The 23288-nt window shown below is 42.2% G+C and overlaps 1 protein-coding gene across 4 annotated transcripts in view; it reads left to right on the top strand.

Moving 5' to 3' along the window:
- DENND2B (DENN domain containing 2B) overlaps nt 1-23288 on the top strand; it is a 154025-nt gene that overhangs the window by 20429 nt on the left and 110308 nt on the right. For 3 of the 4 annotated variants that reach the window (XM_019006993.2, XM_015630934.3, XM_015630932.3), the window contains 2 exons: nt 15996-16083; nt 16664-16737. The gene's annotated coding sequence lies outside the window, so the exon portion shown is untranslated. The remainder of the gene's footprint in view (nt 1-15995; nt 16084-16663; nt 16738-23288) is intronic. The other variant, XM_015630933.3, reaches the window with a different exon arrangement.

Below are 23288 nucleotides of genomic sequence, written 5' to 3' on the forward strand. Positions count from 1 at the left end.
ATATTTCTGGGGAGTGAGGCTGAAGTGTAGGCAGCACGTAATGATTCACGTGGAAGCAGTTGCAGGAGTCACTGTGGAGAGGGTTACAAGAAGAGCTAGTGTATGAGAAGAAGATGTTCTTAACCATCCTGGCCTCTTGAGATAAGCCTGATGTGCAGATGAATATGTTGATATTTGCTCCAGGAAAATACCAGAAAGTTTGATGGTGTGATGCCTCTTGCCCTGGATTGTTTTCCATCTCTAGAAGTGCTCTGGTGGAACAGGGAAGAGTTGACCTTCATTAGGTAAAATCTGGTGGGTTTTGTCACATCCTGTAAGGACACTACAGCTGTGTCACACCCCCAGAGTGGTGGCTGCATCCTGCAAGAAAGCTGTCAGCTTTCACATAGAGAGACAAAGCTATAATTAAAACACTGCATGGTTATCAAATATCTCTCATTTGTGTCATCAAAGGTGGCATTGCTCACATTGGGTCAGGGTGTGCTGGTCTGGCCGTCCAGTATTCAATTTCCAGACTGGTTGATTTCTCTCCTCTTCATCTTTACACATCCTGTGAGGCAGCCATGTTGTGGTGCAGGTGCTGCTGTGTTTTGCTGGCGAGTGAAGCAGATCTTGTTTGCTCTGTATACAATTACAGTGACTAAGGAATTTTAAAGTAAGACCTAGAAGTGTTGTCGCAATGTGCTCTTACCCAATGTTATTGTGTGGGAGACAGTGGGTGGTAAATGCAAAAGAAAAAATCAACAGTTTTTCTTCCTTACTCTTGTCAACTCTGCCAATTTTAATGTAGGGTTTTTTGTTTTGTTTTGTTTGTTTGTTTTTGGTTTTTTGTATATGGGTTTTTTCCTACCTTCTTTTAAGGCCCGAGTTCCTGGAGCTAAGTGACTATCAGAAATTTTGACCCTCTCTGGGTTTTTTAGCTACACAGGAAAGCTTTAAAACATGAGTCCCAGAGGCCTGAGATCTGTAAACCTAATAGGAAGAGCACCGCCTTTATCTATTCCTAAAATTCTGTGATTAGTTTAGGTCATCTCACAGCATCTGGGGGATTTACTTCAAGGTGTAAAACACTTAAACCCAGTAAAATTAACTTCTTATTTTCACTGTCCACTTGTTGTGTGGTGTTGGAGGGAGAGCAGGAGATGGGTCTGTGACTCAGCCCCTCTCCCAGCAAGCAGAGAGGTGTGACAGGAGAAAATTAAGTCTACCTGGAGTGGTCAGAGATTGTGTTCACTGAAGGAAAACAAACTGGCACTTTGCTCAGGGCTGGGGTGAAGAGAGAACTTCCATTGTCTTTCACTTTGCTGAGTATCAGTAAGGGATGGACAAAGACACACTTTTTTCTAACTTATTATTTACAGGACTGTTACTTCTCTACTGATGTCACTGGAAATATATTTAATTGCTGTAACCTCCAAGCATGTCCAGAGGTCAATGAGAAGAGAATCTGGTACTCCAGAATTCCAGCTTTGTGTAAATAAACAAATATTTTGGTAAATTCCTGAGAATGGAAGCTGGGGGCCATGGCATGACAAGCAAACCCATCAAAAATAGGCTTGTTGTTGTTTTTTGTATTTGATTTTATTAGCAGACCAAATTTTCCAAGCAGGAGGATAGCACAAACTGTATGCAATTTGTCTAAAAAGTACTTTCTCTAGAAAGCTGGGGGAAGGGGAACAGGAGAAAATGAATAACTTTTCAGAGGCATTCTCCCACTGCTTTTGTCTTTCATTTAAAAAGAGATGCTGACTCATAAGCAAGAAGCTTTCTCCTGCATCAGGATAGTACAGCCTTATGGCCATGCTCTCTGCTTTGCTCCCATTTCAGGAACTGCACTAAAGGTGAGCAGGGCTGTTTGCAACCCAGGCACTCTCCTCCAACAGCATCTGCTTTTCAGAGCAGAGCTTTGCAGGAAATCAGATATGATTCTGCATTGACACTTTTTATCTTCCTGCCATTCAGATGAGGCTAATTTGCTTCCAGAGTTTTTGATTTGGAATAAAGCATTTTGAGGTTTCATTTTCAGACCCTTGAAGGTTTGATTGGTCCTTGGCACCTTTCACTGACTATCCAATTCTATTTGATAAAATACAAACAGGTAAAAAACACTGAACTGTTAAAAAAATACATTGATCCAATCCTCTTCCAACCCCCTCCCTCCAAAACCCTTCCAGGATTTGAAGTTCCATAGAAGCTCACCTATTTATTCTGGTGGCATGGCATGTGGGAGAAATATCTCCTTATCATCAGTGACAACCAAATTGAGTAGGGAGTAGCTAGTCACTCTGCTGTATGTTTTTTGGGTGTCCTGTAATTTGACTGCATTGTTACAGCTTTAAAACTGGGCAGATTTCCAGGGTTCTGTGTATATATTTAAATAGCTGTACGCTCCTGGTCAGCTTGGGAGCCCAGTGGCTGCTGTGGTGTCTGTGTTTTTGTGGGTTGATTAAGGGCATGAACAATCATTCACCTTCAAGTGTCTGCAGACATAGTTTCTGATCAGTTATTTCAGCTCTTGACTAGCAGGTGCAAGCAGGTACTTGTTCCTCTAAAACTCTGAATGAACTGTGCTTTCAAAGCTACATACCCCACTAAAAGAAGCAGCCTCTCTTGGGTAGGTGCTGAGTCTTTGTAGAGGACTAGCACAATTTACCCTGTATTACCTTAATTTACAAGCTTAAACCAATATTGCCTAATATGTGTTTGCTTTGTTTTAATAGGTTTTACAGGGCATCATTTGTTTCCTTGATGATCTCAGCATGCAGGTAGTGGTTACAGCTTTATAAGGCATCAGAGGAGCATTAATCATCAGCAAATGGTAACAATCTGGTTATTCTAAACTGCATCTTTATGATAACCTATATATTAGGTAAACAAGTGTTATAAACAAGTGCAATGCCTGCACTGAGGCATTGAGATGTTCAAATGACTTTGGATAGGTCAGTGGTACCATGTTAAAATGGAACTTAGGAAAGTCTTAATCTGTCCATGCCATCACTGGCTGACTCGTGGCTCTGAGCTTGCTTCTAGGTGACCTTTCTAACTGAGGATTGCAGAATCTCTTTCTTCTGACATCTAGCATTTTTTATTTTGAGGAAAAGAGGCAGAAAATCAGGACAGTTACAAATAAGCTAAATATAGCATTGTCAGGAACGAGAATGGCTTTACTTTGCCAGAAGAGAGTCATACTTCACATGTGAATGATCTTCTTTTGACCTAAACTTAAACCATGAGTTCAGGGAACAGCCATTTATAGAATTGGTTAGGTCTGTAATTCACTGTGTGAATAACAGGATGGTCTGAAAGAGAAAACAAAGATCCTTACTTCTCAACAATGAACAGAATAAAGACTATCAAATTCTCTTGGGTTTTCTTGTTGCTACTCGTGTTTTTTTGGCTGGGTTGTTTTGGTTTTTTTTTTTTTTGTTTTTTTTTTTTGTTTTTTTTCATGGAGAAGAATTGGTGGGGTTTCAGAAATACTTCCAATCAGTGCAAATCATTTCCTATTGTGGCTGGCAGCTGTCCTGTTTTGCAGATGACAGGCACAGCAATACTCCTTAAGAAACAATTACTTGCAGAGAACAGATGAGTCTGAGGTTATGGTTAAGGGAGAATACACCCCCATAAATTACTGCATTATTATATATCAAGAATACTTTTGTCTGTTACTGAAGCAACTGTTGAGTGGGATTCTGCATTCCATACTTGAAAATGGTCCCAGCTCAGCCAAATACTGGAGCATGTGCTTGGAAGCTGAACATTAACTTCAGCAGCTTGCCTAAGGGCTGCCTCAGGTTCCACACTGGCCTGGAAGGCTAATGGAATTCTCACAACAGCTCTCATGTGGTGTTTCCTCTGGTGAGAGTGGACAGCAATATTTGTGTGCTTCCTGTGCTTGTGAAATGCAGTGATCACTCCTCCTTCTTTTACAAAGCTTATTACCTGGCTGGATCACTGAGGAGGTGGGTGGGTGGCATTCTGGGGTGATGCTGATCTGGAGTGGCTTGGGCTGTGAGTTGCTCGAAGCTCACCTGCTGTGAGATACGGAGTTGTGTGACACAGGGAGCAAGGCTGACATGGAACAATTGGTTAATCGGTGTAGCTGCCTCCCATTAAGGAAGGAGAGCCAAATTAAAAGATACAAAGATGATTGCTGAAGACTGATTAATGCTCTTGGTTTTCTGTGCCACCATCCTGACTCTAGCAGCATGTGACTAGCAGGGGTGATATGCTTTAGTCATGATGTCTCACCCTGAATAGCACAAGATGTGGTATTACTGTGCTGAGTATGGATATTCCCATAATGATGTTATTTTTTTCCACCTTCACAATATTGTTTTATAGTTTTCTTTTTTTTTTTAAGGATAGGGGATGGGCTGTAACCTATTGAGCATATACTAGCTCAGTTCCTGTACAGATTGCTGGGAGATCAAATTCACCATGCTTATTTATTCCATCTGAATTGATTCAGAGTTCTAAAGCAAAGATACTTCAGTGCAGAGATAATAAAGAGAAAACAAGTCTGACAGACATTTTGTCATTTTTGGCAAAAGTAAATAACGAGTTTGCAGAGCTGTACAGCCCTGCCTTTGTGTTTGGAGAGTGCACATGATTTACTGCAGGAATCAGTTTGGCATAGCATAGCTGTGCCGATTCAGCAGGACCTACCATTATCTTGTCATGTTTTTTAGCAAATTGACTTTTACAAGGCAACCATTCAAAAACATGAAAGAGAAATGTGCTGAGCAACCCATCCCTTCTTGTCCCCCCATCCAGTGTGTGCTGGCAAATCTGCCACAGTCGTGCCCATGGGCATGATGATGCTTGGCTCCTTCACTCGCTCGCAGGCTTTGGGCGTTCAGTGTGCGTGAGCTGGTGTGGGTCTTGACTTTATTATTGTGTTCTCAAGCTCCCAAGTTGCTGACTTTTCAGCTGAGAGCAACAGTTCACACATGGCTTTCTGTTGTGCTTTACTTTACAGACTTAATAGGATTTTAGTGGTACAGCAGGAGTAACAAAAGCACCGTTAGCAACATTTTGTAAATCTCGCTGCTTTTCAGCTCTGCTCACCCACAGCTTGCACTCTCCCATGGACAGAGAAAAATGGCCAGAAAGCGGCGAGGTTCCTGGGCTTGTCCTGACTAGCACTGCCTTTCACTGTTTCTGGAGACAGAGTATTGAGCTAGAGGCACTGCTGGTCTGACACTGAAGGGCATTTTTGGTGTTTTTAACGTACATCTCTATTCCAATCTTAGCACTGAAGTAGCTGTAGACAGAGTATTTCTGCATTCTTATGTTTGGCAAATGTGCATGGACTGTGTTTATTTTGAAGGAGTTAATTTAAAAACTGGAAAACTTTCCTACTTTATGTAAATTTAGGATGTTCAGCCCCATCTATACCTCAGTGAATGGCTTCTATTTAATAATATCTTTGTACATTACCATTGAGAGATGGTTATTTCAGAGAGCTAATCTGTGAATGTGCCTAAGGGTGAAAAAAGAGCCAAAAAAGTGAGACTGAGAGGAGGGAAGATGGGAGAAGGAACATTCTTTGTGCAGGTTTTTTCAATGGATAATGTGTGGGAAGGGTAGGGACAGAGATGCTCAAAGAGTACTCTGAGATAACAAAACAGGTTATTTAGCTAACCAGGTTGGAAATGACAGCCCTACCCATCCTTCTGTCTTGCTCTCCTGTGAACTAACCAGTGCTCAAGCAGCATTCTTCATGCTTGGGGCGGGACTGTGCACAGCTCCTTTTTCTTTTCCTTTGGGTTTTGAGATGACACTGCAGGGCTAGTGGGGTTTTCCCTCCAGCTCCTGAGCACAGCAGCTTCTGTCTGGAAGCTGATGACACTGCCAGCTCCTCGTGTTTTGACAGGTCCTCTGGCACCAGCTTATGCCTGTGTGTCACCACACTCCATGAACCTGCTCCACAAACCCTGTCTCAAGCCGCAGTGGCCTTTTACCTGAAGGCATGACTATTTCCTCAATAGAACTTTCCTCTGCAGTAAGTACTTGTTTCCTTTCCTCTGCAGAAAATATTTGTTACTCAAAAGACCCGTTCTGAGGATTAGCCAGGCACACCAGAGATGCCAGTGAGGGAGACCCATCCTGAAGCAGCAGGTTTTGGATCATGCTGCAGCCCATCACTTGTGTAGGTTTCCCTTCCTCTCTCAAGTAAGGTCTTAAAATCCTTTGGATGACTCACTCAATAGGAAAAACTCTACTCTGTACTAATGGGTCTTTCTAGCAGATGTAAAATCCAGTGAAACATATACAGTTTCTTTAGTTTTAAAAGGAACAGATGATTTAATAAGCAGCTATAAATCTCTTGGGAATGTACTGACATAGTCCAACAGCAAACTTCTGCCAGATTTTTCACTGACTAGACTTATAGCCTATGAGTCATAGCAGTCTGCTCTACTCTCCACCTCAACTGCCTGTTGTTGTTTTGGCTTTTAGAGGTGCTCTGTGCTGCATATGGATTTTTTATCACCTTCTCCTGTTAATGGGCTTGCTCTTTCATCCAGGAGACAGCCTGCAAGCAGTTGACTCTTATTCTCTGTCTGTGCATGACAGTGCATGACATTTCTTTTCCATTCCCTAGCTCACCATGTGATTTTAAAATTGTATAAGGAAAATGTTCCTAAGGAATGTATTAGTACAGCCTCTTAAATGGATCTAGTAGTGGGAATCCAGTTAAATTAAAAGACATAGCCAATCTCTTCTTAATATAGTAATGCTTTCCTTCCAGCAGTCTGTGGCCATCTTATGAAGATTAATAAGTTTATTGTAATAGTATTTCCAGTAGATTCAGTTATTATCAGCTCTTTAGCGATAAGGGAACAGGCAGAAAGCAGAAAGTTGTTTCAGCTTCCTATGTCTCATGCTGAATTGCAGGGGATGGTTGTATTTTCTAAAGTATTGAGCTGCCATTCCAAAAGGATGCAAAATGACACAGTGTTTTACAAACATCTACACTGTGCTGGCCTGCTGGCTCTCTGTGAGTGTCTGAGATATCTGGGAAGGGGGGCTGCAAGCTCTTGTTTAATTTTATAGCTGGTTCACAAGTGTGAATTATACTTGGGAGCCACTCTAGAGGCAGTGAGGAATTAAAATTGCTGAGATTTGCTCCTGGTCACGCCCAGGTAAACTGGAGATAAAACTAGTGATAAGACAAGACTTTGTGAGGAAAATTTAACCATTGTGGAGGCTTTTACAAGACAGGTGCATTGCAGCTTATTTTGAATGCAGCTGGGTGGAGGAGATTTTAAAAATGGCCCACAGTATAGGTTTTTTGATTTTTTTTTTTGGTTTGTTTTAAATCTCACAATGTAACTATAAAAATCTAAGAAAAATTCTGCAAAATTCTGACTTAGTCAGAATAAACAGGCAGTAAAAATCAGGTTCTAATTCTTTCAGTGTCTCAGGAGAGCATTTACATTTGTTGCTCTCTGAGACCATGTAAATTGTGAGGGAAAATTCTTTTTTCAGTGGTAAGGATGATAAGGAAACCCCGTTCATGTTTGGCATTTTTCAGGCTGGAGTGAGTATCAAAAATGCATAGATGTGAAGCAGGTTAAGAAACTGTAAACAGCTTAGAGATTGTTTAATGTACAGAAGTGTTTAACGTGACCAAAAATAGATGCTGTTTGAAGTTCATGGTGGGATTACAATTTACTGCATTCTTCCAACACCTTCAGAAAGCCAAACAGCCTCATGTTACCAGGCAAAGAAAACTATCCAAGGCCATGTACCTGCATGGTGTCAAAAGCAAGAACAGCATTTGACTCTTGTGACTCCTTGTTAGGCCTCTCCACACAGCACAGGAGGAAGAGAAGAGGTTTTCAACACCATGCATATGTGCAAAATAGCCCTTTCAGCTCTTTCTGGCAAACTGAGAGCGTTGCTTTATGCTTTCAGTAAGTACAGAGCTCTCATGTTTACTGATGGGACTTTCACACATCAGGAAATCAGAAAACTGGAGACGTAATCAGCGTGTCTGTTCTTGAATGGGGAATTTTCCCCAGAGCGAGTTGTGATGCTTGCTCCTAATGATTTGCATCTTACGGTTCAGACTTTCCATGAGCTGCTTCCAGCACTGTAGGCACTAACTTGTGTTTGCAGTGCACACACACACACACACACACACACACCCTGCTGCAAGGGTAACAGCCATAGCTGGCACGTTTAAATCTTGGCACAACTCTGTGGGATTGACTGGGGATGTCCAGTTCCTTGGCAGCCTGGCCCAGCTGTGGGGTTTAGGTGGAGATGTTGGTGCAACATTCAGTGCTACCCCAGGTTAGAGGTTAGCTAGAAACTGAGGCCTTTAAGAGAGGTTTTTTTAAAAGAGGTTTTGTTTGCTCTTCTTCACTGGCAGCAAGATGTTTTGCAAACTTTCTGGTGTGTGGTCTGTGCACACTGAATGGCTGACACTGAGCCTGTGTTGTGGGATTTCACCACTTCCATAGTATGAACAGCAAGCAGCAGCAATTCCAGGGAGGGAATTTTGTCCATCCTCTTAAAACAATGTACATAACAGTGGGGAACATCATGTGACTACATGGACCTTATCCAGTGTTTTAAAGGGAAAATATCTCTAATAGTGTCCTGGCCTATGTAAACTGTATAGTTTTCCCAGATTTGGAGGAAAAGCACTGGTACTTTCCCAAGTTCTGCCCTATTCAGTTTGATGTGGGAAAAAAAAAAAAAGGGTTGATTCTTGCTTTCCTTTTTTCTCTAAAATGGAAGGTAATTTCATGAAAATAAGAAATGATGCTTTTTCATGTCACAAAGCAAAATCTTTGAGCTCTCTCTTTTCATGAGAATGAAGCAGAATATGTACTTTTTTTCTTAAGTAATAACCTCTACTCTGAGTGGTAAAGAAAAGATATGTAGGTGTGTGATTCTCCAGCAGCCTAAATGTGGATGTTGGGATGGCCCATCATTGGGTATGGGGTTATTTTCAGAGATATCCCCTGCTTTGTCTTGAAGAATGCACAGACTTGAGGGAGGAAGGATGACATTGCTTTTAAAGCATTCATCTGGACCTTGGGTGCTGGGAGCTGAATTTCCAGTGCTGGGACCGGCTTCCTCTGTGGCCTGCAGTGTGTTGCTCTGGGAATGTGTGTGCCACACAGTGGATGTCAGCACAAAGGGCCCTGGAGGTGACTCCAGGAGGTCTGCACCACCTTACACTGCAGTGGGGCACTGTGTGGTGCCATGACCCCCTTCCCAGAAAATGCAGCTGCACCAGTTCAAGCACTGCTTTGTGCTGTTGGAGCTGTGCTGCTCCCAGTTCTGGAGTTAGGGTGGTCATGGCTGATTTGGATGTCTCTGTACCACACTCCATTTGTAAACCCAGGAAGCACTGAAGTACTCAGAAAGAAACACGGAGTTCATAAAATGTTTCTGAACTGTCTGCGTGGTCTGGTTTTGGATTTCTTTTGTTTTGCACAAGCTCACCCTAGTCACTCCAATGTCACTGACTTTCATTCCCTCTGTGGCACTGGAAACCAGCTAGAAAAAAAAAGGCCCTGTTTTGGCTGTTTCCTATGCCCAACCTTTTTTCCAGAAAACCCCAGTTTTGACTGACCCCAACTGCCTTCCAGGTTCTAACTCTGGCCTTGGGGCAAGCAGCAGAGCCTGGTGTTTAGAACACTGTTGGTCATTCCAGGGGGTCACTGTGCAGACTTGCACACAAAGCCATTGAACTCCTTTTTTCCAAACAGCCACACTGGAGTGACATTATGCGGCTTTGCAGAGCACCCTGAGGGCCTTGAATGAAAGGAGCTCTGCATATTCAAAGCAATATTATGTTTATCTGTTCTATCCAAAGTAGAGAAGAAAATGCTTTATTGTCTGTGGCTTAAAATCTGCCTGCTATGATGTTTATGACAGTACAAAAGACAAACTCTTTTTTATCCCTGAGGAAACACACGCTGCCACTGGCTTTGATTTCCATGGGGCGAAGGTGATGGGAGTAGTGCTGGGCCAGTGCTTGCACTATCCACCCTCCTCAGACATGGGAGATGGGGCTCACAGACATTCCCCTAGCATGTTAGCAGCAGCTCACAGGATCTCCAGGCCAGCTTGGAAGTTCAAGTCATGGCTAATATAAAGGAAGCCAACTGTGTTAGCACACAGAGAAGTCATTGCCTTTTGTCCAAAGGAACATCAGGCTGACACTTTTTTCTTGGAGTCTCTTGGCTCCTACCATTTGGAAGATAAGATCTGTCCAGTAAGAGGGGGTTGTATAAACTTCCTGTGAACTTTCATAGTTGATGATCAAAAGGAATCACAAAACATGTTGTCATTATTTATCTATTTATTTATCAATTTAGAAGTTCAAAGAGTGTACAGTGCTATTGGTTGTGATTTTTTTTTTCCTCATGTAAACAAGGTGATATCATACTGGATGCACAGCCTTAGGCCCACATTTTCCATTTTGAGTTTAACTTAAGAACTCTTTTGCTCTGGAAAGCATCTTTGCAGGGAGAAAACTGTAACCACTACCCATATTCTGCTTCAGAAGTAATCCCAGCAATATTATCTGTCCTTGTGTCCCTTGCTTTGCTAAAAGATTCTCTTCCCTTTGTTAGCTTCATATAGCCAGTGTAACAATAGAGATGGTTCCCAACTGCATCTTTTTCTTTGTCCCACTACGTGGATGCAAGTACAGGTAGTGGGATACCTTGACAAGGGTTTGAAAAGTTCCCCTTCAGCTGGAGATTTGGCTTATATAACCTGTGTTCCCATAATTTATGTGCTCTGAGAAGGATTCTGCCCCTCTGTTCCCATTAAGTCAAAGCTTTGCAGCACTTTCTCAGATTCACACAAGATTTAGTCCTCCCAAAGTTCTATTCTTGTGTGTTCTGCTTCAGTGCAATTCCAGGTGTGAGGGGATCTGTTTTTTGAATTGTCTTCTAGTCCCATGTGTAGCATTCTGTGTCACAGGATGTGTGCTGTGAACAGGGGCAACAGAAACTTGTCCTCTCACTTCTACTAGAGAGAAACAGTAGTAAAGTGAGACAAATGGAGATCTCACATTCATGTAGGGTCAAATCAGAAATCCTGTGGAGTTTCAAGAAACTCATTGACGTCTCTCCTGATATGGATGGTTCCCAGAGGAAACCTGCTTGTCTCATTTGCCCTTCTGCTTGGGGCATAAATCCACCCTTGCTGGGGATATACAGACAGGACAAATAACCTCTCCTTGAGGGCTTCTCCCCCTCCATCAGTTTTGGACCTACAGCTTCCTGTCTCTCCCTTTTGGGCATGCCTGGGATGCAGCAGAGCCATGCAAGGAAGGGTGTTGACTGGAAGGAAGATTGGTTGCAGCCAGGGCAGGCTCTGGAGAGTTAAGGAGCAGAAGGACTTATTTACACGAGATTCCCACCTTTTGGTTATCCCTCTGGCTTGGCTTGTGCCTTGGCCAGGTGCCATCTGACACAGTTTGCAGCACTGGGATGTTGAGGGCTGGCTGAATTGGCTGCCTGGGCCCAGAGCCAGTTTGTATGGCTTGTTTGGCTTTGCACTGCTTTTCTAGCAGGGTGAGCTGTAATATGTGTCTCCTGTCATGAATCAGACCATAGGTATGGATAATTCTCAAACCAGGCATTTGCATGAGTTAATTCCACGCTGTTCACATTTAAAGTTGTTTTATTAAGGAATTATTCAGCTTATTGCTCAGCAAATTTTCAGCATCATTAGTAGAGTTAGCATGAGGGTTGTGTCCCAGTATGACCAAACACTGCCTTAAAGCTTTAATTGCCAAATATAAGCTCTTTCCACTTCTCTTTTCTAAAATATATGACATTACTAAACCACCACTTTGGTAAAATATTGTAGCCCGCATTTTGGTGTATTTTTAAGTTCTTTTGAAGTCAATGTTTAAGTGCTTTGCTGAATCATGGCCTAAAATAATAATAGCCACAAAGTTAAGCCACTTTATTTTTGAATGAGTGTTTGCACAGCAGTTGAGTGCATGTCAGCTTCTTGTCGTGACCCCCAGGTACAGATCTCCCCTTAGATTTAGTGAATTAGAAACTTTTTCAAATTGCTGTCTTGCACACAGTTGCAGTGTCAGGGTCAGATGCAAGAATGGCAGGCTCATTTGCAGAATGAGATCAAACTGAAATGGGATATAGGGCCATAAAGGGATTGGCAGCATCTCAAAGAGAGCACAGCTATGATTAGTCATTTCCTATATACATACTATATAAATACTGGGGATATACACACACAATTTTTTTATTTTTTTTTCTGGGTTAGTGAAACCAGTACAGTGCTGCAAACTTGATCCTTGCTAGATCATTGAGGAGGTCATGGAAATTTAATTCTCCTGTTAGAAGAGAGTTGTGTATATACTATGAGTAATGGATCTGAAATGGGGGAAGAAAACAAGTCCGTAGCTGACTGATCTTAGTCTTTCACCTGTGCAGTCCCTTTGCAACTGGAGAGCTCCTATGTTGAACCAACTCTTTTGCCATTGTTAACAAGGCTACAATCTTCTTTTGTGCTACTTACTTGGACAAAACACACAGTGGGGCAAAATTGAAGTTAACATGCCACTGAAGGCAGTGGAAGTTTCAATCACCTCAGTATAACAATACCTTTGGGGTCAAATGTGTTACCTTGTGCCACTTGCTTTGTTGTTGTGTTCTTACACCATCATGTTGGAGTGTTACCAATAAGGGCCAGTGCTGTGCACTGTTAATTTAAAGAACTCAGTAGTGCTATGGGACTGCTTCAGGGTGTGTGGTGCCTGCTGCCCTGCCTGTCATCACTTTGCCCCACCTGGTAGCCCACAGAATTCCCCATGCAAAAGTATTGAGTGCTGGCTCTCTATAAAAGGAGCAAAGAACACAGTTTTTGTACTGCATGTGTGCTTTACATTAAGAGCTGGCTTGGGCTTTTCCCCTTATTTCCATACCTCTGCAAGTCACTGCCTGGTGATGAGGAAGTGCTGCTCCCAGGCTCCCTGCCTCTCCCAGTGAGGTCAGCAGGAGCTGCAGGCACTTGCAGCAGTATTGGCTTAAAAACATACTGGGACAGACTACTTAAGTTTCACTTTTTGTTGTTGCATCTTAAATTATGGAATTTCAAATAAATACATATTTTTTGAGGTCGCTGGAAAGATGGTCAGTAAATGTGTAGAGGTGACATGAGGAAGAGCAATAAGATGGCCACTTCAATGAAAAAGGGGCAAAAGCCCTTGTGAAGGGCACAAAGTTATTTGAGGAGAGGAAAAATCCTAAGTAACATTGCAAGAGTGTTTTTTATCTAAAAAATGCAAAGGAAAATGTTACTGAAGTTGTAGCAGTGATTAATTTGAATTTATACCTACGAGAGATTTGTGCTGCTGTTGTGGTTGGTTTAGTCTGGAGCTCACCTCTGATATTGTGTTTTCACCTACTGAAAGTGATAACATTTCATGAGGAACAAGTCTGATTTTTGTTTCCTCTCCTGTTGCTGCTGATGGCTGCTTGGAAAGCATTCAGGAAAGGATCTCAGGCCGGGCAGCTCATGTTTCCCTTGCTGTCTCCAGGCAGAGACTCCAGGTGTGCCTGGTGGGGGCTCCTGCTGTGCACTCACCTGCCCAGTTCGTGTCTGCTCCTGCACCTCATGTGGCTGCTCCATCCCAGGGCCAGGAGTGTAGGAAGGAGTGTGTTCAACCAGTCAGAAAGGGAAGTGTGTCAGAAATAAGAAACCAAACATCAGCTGTGTGTGAGTAATGGGTTGTCTGTCTCCTGCAGGGGGTCAGGGTACACACTCTGATGCCTTTTGATGGCAGGGTAGCCATGATGTTGTAATTAATGCAAAATCAGCTGTTCATCATGTCCTCTGTTTATGATTTCAGACTCTGTCCAGAGTCTAAATTGTGCTCTGAGCTATTGATGTGCTGTGATCCCAGTGAGTAAAATGTGGGAATGGCTCTTGTTTCACTGGGATCAATCTGAGTGACATATGCCACCTTTTGGCAAGGAACTAATTTTGGGTGTATTCATGGTATTCATGGGGCTTACAATAGAAACGTGCTTGTCTGAGGGCTTCTGTGGTAGTCACCTCCCCAAGGCCAAAGCTTGGGTCATGGTTTTACTACTGTGCCTTGTTCCTACACATTTGTGTATGCCTGATGTGTTTTAACAACTTCACTTGCTTTGCTTGGAATTTTAAACTGTAACAGAGAGTGTATGTAATGCACACAGCATTTCCAGTGATTTATGAATGGCAGCTTGCCTGCTCCCCCAGATCCTTGCCATATATGCAGATGTGATCACGGAATGAAGTGCCACAGAGCCTTGCCATGAGTGCTGGAGTGGGATGTGATGCAGATGGTATACATTCCCATTTTATCAGTAGTAGGGTCTATAGAAGAGCTGAGCATGATTAGCCATTTCACCTGTCCATTGATCAATTCCTAGAGTGTTTTTTTATTACTTCAGTGTCCTTGAACACTCCCTCTGCAGTGATGCTGTGCAAAACGTTACTTTCCTGTGAGGAGTTAGCAGTTCCCCTCTTTCCCCAGTCACACTGCTGAAATTGTGCCCACTTGCAGCATGTGATGAATTTATCTTGGTCATACACCAAAGGAACTTTCCAGGACAAAACCAAGTCAGAATTCCTTAATATTTGGCTCTCATGGCTCTGGCTGGGCATCACTGGTGCATTCTTAGTGTATCTTTAGTGTGAAATTGCAAACTTAGCATATGGTGTTTTCATATCTAGGAACTATTTGATGTGTTGTCATTTCAGCATCTTCTGGATCCTTGACAGCTTAAGTAGGTGTTTTGTTTTATTTATCTACCTGTGAGTAGTCTGCACACAGGTTTTGGTAACAGTGTAAAATATGCCTATGTGTATAGGCATATTTTATATATATATGTTATATATATAATTTATTTTATATATATATATGTGTGTGTGTGTGTGTGTATGCTTTTGTGTGATGTTCTTGTTAGAGAGAGGTGATTTAAGTGTGCAACCTGCTGGGAGCTCTGCCACTCACAAAATTCAGAGTTTTGAGTAGTACAGGCAGTATAATATGAGGCAGTATAATATGCTCTGGTGTAGTTTATATGTCAGGATGGCTATAGGAAGAGACAGGTGTTCCCATGAAGCATCTTGGCTATCTCACACAACCAGAAGAGTAATATATTGGAACTCTTCAATCTCCTCATGTAGAAACCTAATTATGTTGGTTATATCATGTACATTTTCTTGTGTTCAACTCCCAAAATAACATATAAGGTTTTCGTATGCCAGTATTGGGTTTTAAATGCACGGGTGGAGCATTATAACAGCACAATGAAGTGGTTAATAGATACAGAAGAAATTGATTTCCTATTTAGCTTGGCATAGGCAGCTTTGCAATTTTCTGCCCGCTAGAGGGACTGCTGCTTATACTGCTCACTGCAGAACACAGACTCATGAAATCCCTTCAGTATCTTTAAAGAAGTTTTAAAACTTTGATTGACTGACTCTGATTAAATCCTCTGAAGAGTAAGTCTCCAAGGTATTTCTCAAAGTGTAAAAACTTTGGGCACAGTACCCTTACTCTGAGTCTCCAAATATTTTTTTAACTGAATTTTCTTAATAAATGTCCTTTCTTTTTTATAAGGTATTTTCTGTTCTCTTGATTTATCAGTCCAGACTTTCCTATATTATGTTGGTGGGGATTAATTTGGATACTTTTTGTCAAGGAAAAAATTGTAGGTCTTTATTTATGTTTGGAGTAAGTTTTGTTTTGCAACCATGGTGCCAGTGAATATGGTAAACTAATCAGTTCTTGTATTCGCAAATGTCAGTGAAATGGGTTTCTCCTTTAAGTGGGAGATAACAAGTTTTGGGTAAGCAACACTTAAACTTACAGTCAGTACGAGAAAACTTCCAGATGTATCTCTGTGTTCTTGTTTAGCTGGGGGATTTTCTTCTGTTTGTTTGTTCGAGCTGCATGTTCCTGACCTGCCCAATTTTCTTCTTAATTACAGAAACATGAAAGAATACAGGAAATCCTGCATGACCTTATGAATACCTGTGCTAATTAAGTCACTGGCTTGGTACTGGAAGAACAGCAAGGTAAGCAGTTAGGCCATGCCAGCAGCATTTCTTGTAATCTGCATGATTGTATTTCAACAAAGCTTTAGTGCTTTCACATATCAAATTCATACCCAGGCAGGCAAAGACAAATAGCCTGCAGGTCTGAATGAGATAGATTTACTTTTAGTTCAAAGCTTTGGTGAGCAAACATCTCTTTTTTTTTTTACTTAAAAGTAAAAAAGTTTTGTGGTTGTTTTCTCTTTTTCAGAAGACAATATCTCTCATTTCCACAATCAATTCCTGCCCAAATCTCAGCTTCCTGGGCTGACTCTGGGGAGGGGCTGGAGGAGGGGTGGAATGTTTCAAAACTTAGCTGATGAAAAGGCATGCTGTTTTGTGGATGCCTCCCAGAATTGTTTAAATCTGTGTGTGTGTGTGCGCGCGCGCTTATGAAAAGGGGGGGTGGGGGGAGAGAGATCTCCATGACAACTGGCCTGGCCAGTCTGTGTTCTCTGCAATCATTTTAGCTGGAATCAGTGCTGCGAGAGGTCATATGAAGGAGTTATGGGAAGCACAGCAGGTATTAGACACTAAACGACTGGTTTTCTGATTGCCTCAGATAATAACACAGAGTTTTGTCTGGGAAATACAAATCTGAGAATGGAGTGGAAAGGGAAATGCTCCAAATTTCAGGTAACAAAAATTGCCTTTTTAATGTTATGTCCTCCCATTGTAAAGTTTGATGATTTTTTTTAATTTTTTTTTTTTTTTATTGGTGGTGGTGTTTACTCTCAGCCGAGAATGCCAGAGTGATCTTGGATTCCCTAACTCTGGGGAATGATGTCATGCAACAGTTGGATTCTATTAGCCAGGAAAAGAGGAAACATCCTGCATTTTTTGTTTTTGGGGTGGGAGGGGGGAAGGGAGTTACTTTGGCTCTTTGTTGAATCTTGTGCAAAGGCTACAAGAAGTGTTTTAAAAAAAAAAGTTTGTAACAAATTAACTCCCAGAGAATATCATTTAGGACCCAGACAGCACCAAAGCTTAAACCCACTGAAACGATTACTCCTATATGCAAGAAAATTATTATGGAAATGTTACAGAAATCAGAAGACTTTTCTTTCATCTTGAATGCTCCTATATTCATCTTTAATGAGAAAATTAATTAAACTATAATTAAGCAGAGGATTTGGAGCCTCCCTGCACTTGGGATCCTTTAGTAATTGTTTGGAGAATGTGCTGCTATAGAGTTTCTTCTGGGTTGGGCTCTTTCTCAAGCGGCTGCCCATGAATAGATGATGCCAGCACATTGTCCTTAATAAGGTTTTCAGTCCTAGACTGTGTATTTTATAGCTGTAGACCAGCCTTTTTGGGACAAGGCAGTGGGGAAAGAAAGCAGAAAACTCATAATTTCAGCAGTTTGGAAGGGACTTTTTCTACCCAGCTTTCCTTCTGCAAAATGCCATATAAAACACTCAATGCTGGGGCATGATGCATAGCATTTTAAACTGAAAAATACCTAATGAGTGTACAACTGCTGTATCCTAATGAAAAGACTTAAAAATTTAATATAATCCTACTTTGCCAAACATCACAAAACCACGTGGTATCAGCAACCATGATGAATATATTTGGTCACCATTGCGCTGTTTAAATTCCCCCTTGGAGATGCTCATTTCTACTTTTATGCTGCTTTGTTCCCTTCAGCGTGTTTCAGGCATGATCCAAAGCTTGCTGGAGTCCATGGGAGTTTTCCCTTCAACTTCAAAGGGCTTGGGATCAGCCTCTGCCTGAGAACTTCCCAGCCTCTGTGTCAGTCTTTTGACTGCAGGACCAGGCCACAGGCTCTGCCTTTTCTTTCTTGAACTTTCCAAACAGAAGGTCTTTTGTGTTGCTCCAAACAATGCCAGACGCTGCTGACTGGCTTCTGCGTGGCTGCTAATAACACATGCTGGAGATAATGGTGCTGCTGATCTCCACTTTCTCCTCAAACCTTCCTAGAGGGAAAAAAATGGAAATCAGATCCTTCCATCCCACCTCCCCTCCTCACACATGGCTGTTGTGTACGAGCCTGTGTGTGTGCAGATTGTGACTTGATTAAAGGGATGTGCTTCAGAGGGAACTTCCAGGAAGACTTTAGGGAAAAAGTGCTGTCATAGCGGTGACCTACCCTAGAGCACTCATGCAGGAGCAGCAGGCTGTGCTGGAGCAGAACTGACAGCTGTCATCTGCAAACTGAGGGCTCAGCAGCACTGCCTAACTTTGTGTCTACACCTCTTGCCTGCCAGCTCCATTCCATAAATAAATACTACTGTTAGCAAGTATCGTTAGACTGGTTTGAAAACAATTTTTTTTCATCTCTTTCATGGTTAGGACCAATTTAATAAGAATCCTTGTGCTGTTTTTTACTAAAAATGAAGTATCTGTGGAGCTGGTGAGCTAATTTGAACCAACTCCCTCCTTAAGAAGGAACACTGTGATCATTTCCCAATTTTAAGGTCCATTTGAGGGAAAAATGCTATTAGTCCCTGAAATTTCTAAGACAGACAAATCTAATGATTTTCAATGTTGCAATCACTGCTTTTAAGTGCTTACATTTTACTGATAATCAGCTCAGGAATCCTAAGGTGTTGCAAACTGGGTACTCCAAAGGCAGCAGTGGGTTTTTGGTGTGTTCCTGTTTGCTGTGATGCAGTAGGAAGCCTGGTGAATTCTCTCCCAGTGTTTCTGGCTGAGTGGCATTTCCCTTAACAGTCTGTGCTGTAGCATTTGCAAGTTACTTTGAAAAGTGATACAAGGCATCATTCCCTTGGTCCTTTAAGATAATTTCCATATGTTCTAGCATTCTGAATGGTTTCAAATTAAGTTTTCATACATTATGCTATGTATACCTTACAAGTACGAAATAATAATAATAAAAATTATAATATATTTTTAACTACAATTGTAACAAGATTGACCCATTGTTTTTTCATCTGTTGAGGGAGTGGGCAGTTCAGAAAGGCTGCTGGTATAGCTGATAAGGCAGGTGGAGTTCTTGCAGGAGTCTGTGCAGGTGTAACAGCTCTGTGTTCAACACAGCACCTCTGGACAGGTCCTTAGCTCAGCATTTACATTTTTGTAGTTGTCACTTTATAAGTGCATTCATTTCTGTATTTCAAAGACAGTTTTGTGTCATCCTGATATAAATATCCTCACTGGTCCCAGGTGTCCACCATGTTTCTGTCAGTAGCTGAACGTCCATATTCAATCTGTGAATAATCAGTGGCTCTGAGTTTTGCAGAGAAATTGGTGAGGTTCTTTGGTGGGATTAATTGCTTTCTGTCTCACTGTACTTAAAGGAAAGTGAAGGGACTGTAGAAATATTTTTTGTTCTCTGTTCTTGACTGTCTGCTGAGTAATTTTTATATTCTGAGGTATAGTGTTTTAATTGCTTGTTTTATCTTGCATAGTTCCTGTCATCTGTAACTCCTTGTACACCCTCTATCCATAGGCTGACAGCAGATGTTGATGTTGTCTATTGAGGTCAATTCCAGGTTAACTGCTGTCCTGACATATTTGTCTTTATTACTTAGAAATACACTACTTTGCAAATGAGCTGAGGCTACCTAGAAGCCTAGGACTGACTTTGTACCATTAAATACTAGTTTCTGCTCTTATTCCTTTCTCTAGATTACTACAGATTCTATTTCTACATTATACGGATTTTATTTTTCTTCTTAGGGAAAGTCTGTGAGACATTGGAAAAACCCTGTAGTTTTTTTTGTTTTTGCTGTTTTTGTTGAAGGATGATCTTCAGAGCACCTGGTGTTGTGGGCAGATGTACCTTTAAATTCTTGAACACAAGATCAGTGTTCTTCATCTGTAAACTTATGCCCATTATGGGTAGAATTGGATTGAAAATAGGATTGAAAATTGGATTGAAAACAACAATGCTGCATGTTTGGTAGAGCTGCTCATGAGGATGCTCAAATCTTTCCTGATTTTCTATAAGTTAATTTCAATTCCAGCAGTATGAACAATGAGTTCTCAGTTGTTTCCTCTCATGTTCTCTTTTCTGGTCATGAGTGACTTCCCAAGGTGTAAAATCTGACACACAAAAAAGTCTGTTTTGTGCTGCTCACACTGGATATGGGTATGGCTACCTTTAATTACAGAGAGAACCTCGACATGATGGCACTGTCATTCTGCTCTACAGTGAAGGCTCTCATTAATGCTAATCAGTGATCTCTCTTCTGGCTGTGCATCTTTGACCCAGTTACTTTGCTGAACTTAACACAGTTGCTAGTATGACACAAAGCAGACTCTTGGCACAGCCCTGATCACAGAGCAGGGCAAGATCTGGCAACTTTCACACAAATCCATTATAATTAAGGCTTCTGCTCTGGGATTTAGGCTGCTTCTTTCTCTTAGAAGCCTGAGAGGCTTTTGAAAGTATTTTTTCAGGCTGAAAATGGACCCACTTCTGGTAGAGGCAATGTCCCCAGGTGGTAACAGCTTTATGCAGACATGGAAGAGGCAGGTGCTGCTCTTGTTCCTTCATCATGCTTTGAAAACATACTTCCAACCTGAGTGCTTTTTGAGCAGAGCCTCCCAGTTGTTCCTCAATTTCATGTGACAACAGAGTCCCCATAGCAGTTACAGGAGTGTTGCACAGTTGGCTTTGCTCCAGTGCCAGCTCTTATTCTGAGTTCAAGCCTCATGTAACATCAATCTTCTCTGCCCACTTGGAGCCAAACTGCTGTAGTCAAGGGGCTGTTCAGAGGAGCCCTGTTATCCCATTCTCTGAGGCAATGCTTCCTCCTGGAACCCTTTTTGCCCATCCTGTTGCAGTTTGATGACAAGAAGATGAATTGGAGGTTACAGCTTCTGCCAATGGCAAAAGCATAGTTTGGCATCCCCTGTGCAGCTGGAATCCAAAGGATACAAGCCATCAAGTTATCTGTGCTCCTGGGCCAGCTGAGCCTGATGGTTTATAACCAGAACATCCCTCCTCTCTCTAAAGCTTCCTTGAAATTTAAAAGGCGTCACTAAGCATTTACCACATTTAAGGGCATGCTGAGGACAGCTGGGCAATTTTGATAGTCCTGTTCCCTACAATGCTGTTTCATGCCTTCTTGGTAGAGAGCAAAAAGCAATTTGAGAGCTGCAGCAGTATAGAAACTTTTGCAGCTGCGCAACTCACATTCCCATGTTTCAGTCTCTCACAGGCTCATGCAGACCTTCTATTATTAGTTTTAAAAGAATAGCTGACAGCTGATTAATTTGAATGGCGTATTCCAGAGAGAGCTGTTTTATGACTGTCAAGGGTGGCAAGCCAAGAAAATATTGACTGAAGTTACAGAGAGAGATTTCTGATGTAGAGCACAATCCTGTTTATCCAAAAGATTTGTAGGAGACAAAACCATCTTCATACCACCCTGCTGTCAACATGTTCAAACCCATTTTGGGGGAGGTGAGAAACTGAACAGCTCAGCCAGTTTTGCATTCATTCCCTCACAGTTTTCTGGGAGAGTTCCTGGGGGTTTCCTGGCATGTTGTCACAGGACAGGGGCCCTATTGCAACTCAGTCTTTAGAAGCCCACCTGAAAAATAATTTCAAGTGACTCATTCTGGTGTTGGTTTTCGAAGAGTCAAATTGGTTTCAGCGGGAAGAGTGAAAATAAAACTATTCTTGGACAATGGATATACTCTGTGTAATCAGCTGATGCTCTGGATTAGGGCTGCTCTGCTGTGCATCAGACTGGGTTTCACTGTTGTACTGACCTTGCTGTGCTCAGGCTCAGAGCAGCAGATGGGCTTTTGGAAGGGTGTGAAGATCTAAGAGCACACATGGCTTTTTCAGTGGTGTCTGGTCACCCCTTTCATTTCCTGTGGAAAACACTGCCCTTAAGTGCCACTAGTAAGCAAGACTCTGCTCACAGCCTGGGCAGCTGAGGCACAGTTACAAGACTCTTGCCCTGATCTGAGGCTTCAGTGGAGAAGGAGAGCCAGTCCTGTCCCTGAAGATGGCCCATTTAGGCCTTCTGCTCCCTTCAGCATCAAGCCTCTCCTATGATGTTGTGATGTCCCTTGCTTTCATGGGCCTGTTCCCCTTGCCCCACCTGTGGGACACTCTAGTGTGGCAGGAGTCATGAAAGGTTGGAATGAAAAGAGGCTTGGGGCAAGAAGACAGAATTGTTCCCTAGTCATGAGAGTTCTTTTATGTAAAGGTTGGGTGAAGGCAGAGGTTGAACCAACTGCATTTAGAAACACTGATTTTGTGCCCACATGTTTGGAGGTCCTTGTGTGGTGAGGGGGCTGCTCTCCAAGAGAACAGAGAACCCCATCAGCAGGTTACACTCTCTTCTGCTCCAGTCTCAGTGCACAGTAGAATGTGCTGTCATTCGACATGCTCTCCTCTCCTATAAGAAGACATTATCCAGGTTTCTGCTGAAGCACATGAAGAGCTGAGGTCCCTGCTGTGATTTATTTACTATTGGCTGACGTGTAAGGACAGCAGAAAACAAATGTAGACATGACTCATTTCACCTTATGAGTAAACAGATGTAAACCTGACTTGGTGCTGTGTACTGCAATAGCACAGGATGCCTCCTGGGATATATAACCACATGGAAGAGCAGGGCATTCAAAAAGCAGCCCGAGGTCATCAGCCTGCAGCACCATATCATCAGTTCCCAGGGCAGTTCCTGTGCTTGTGACTCTGATAATGGGTGTGCTACCTGTTCAAGAACTATGGTGAGATCCTCAGGTAGAGGAAGGCAGTTATGCTAAAGGTTTTCATAATTTTTTCTGGAAAATCTATGTTGTTCTTGTTTTAGGTAGAGCAGGCTGATTGAAAAGTGGCTGTCTATCCAGAGATTTCAGGAGTCAGGCAATGGCTGCTCTGGTCAGGCTGTGAGATGTCCTGAAATCCTCAACAAATTCCTCTTTCTCCACCTCAGTATTTCCATCTACAAAACCAGGCTGCATTAGATGAATTCTCCTCTTGTACCAGCCTCTTACTGAATTGTATCAGGAGTGTAATGTTGTTTTGGCAGCTGTACTACTGGTGTAATCTTCTCTACAGTAGCAGTGCACGTGGGCTGGCTGTCTTCTGAGACCTGGCATCACATGGGTTCCTCAGGGATGCAGTGACAGGACAGACTCCAAAGTGAGCTGCCACTGGTTCCTAAGAAGGGTGAGTTTTTACTACCTGTATTGGTGCCAAATGATATGCTGGCTTCTGGAAGTGTTTAAGTGTT

The sequence above is a fragment of the Parus major genome, chromosome 5, assembly GCF_001522545.3.
Source record: "Parus major isolate Abel chromosome 5, Parus_major1.1, whole genome shotgun sequence".
Taxonomy (NCBI): Eukaryota; Metazoa; Chordata; class Aves; order Passeriformes; family Paridae; genus Parus; species Parus major.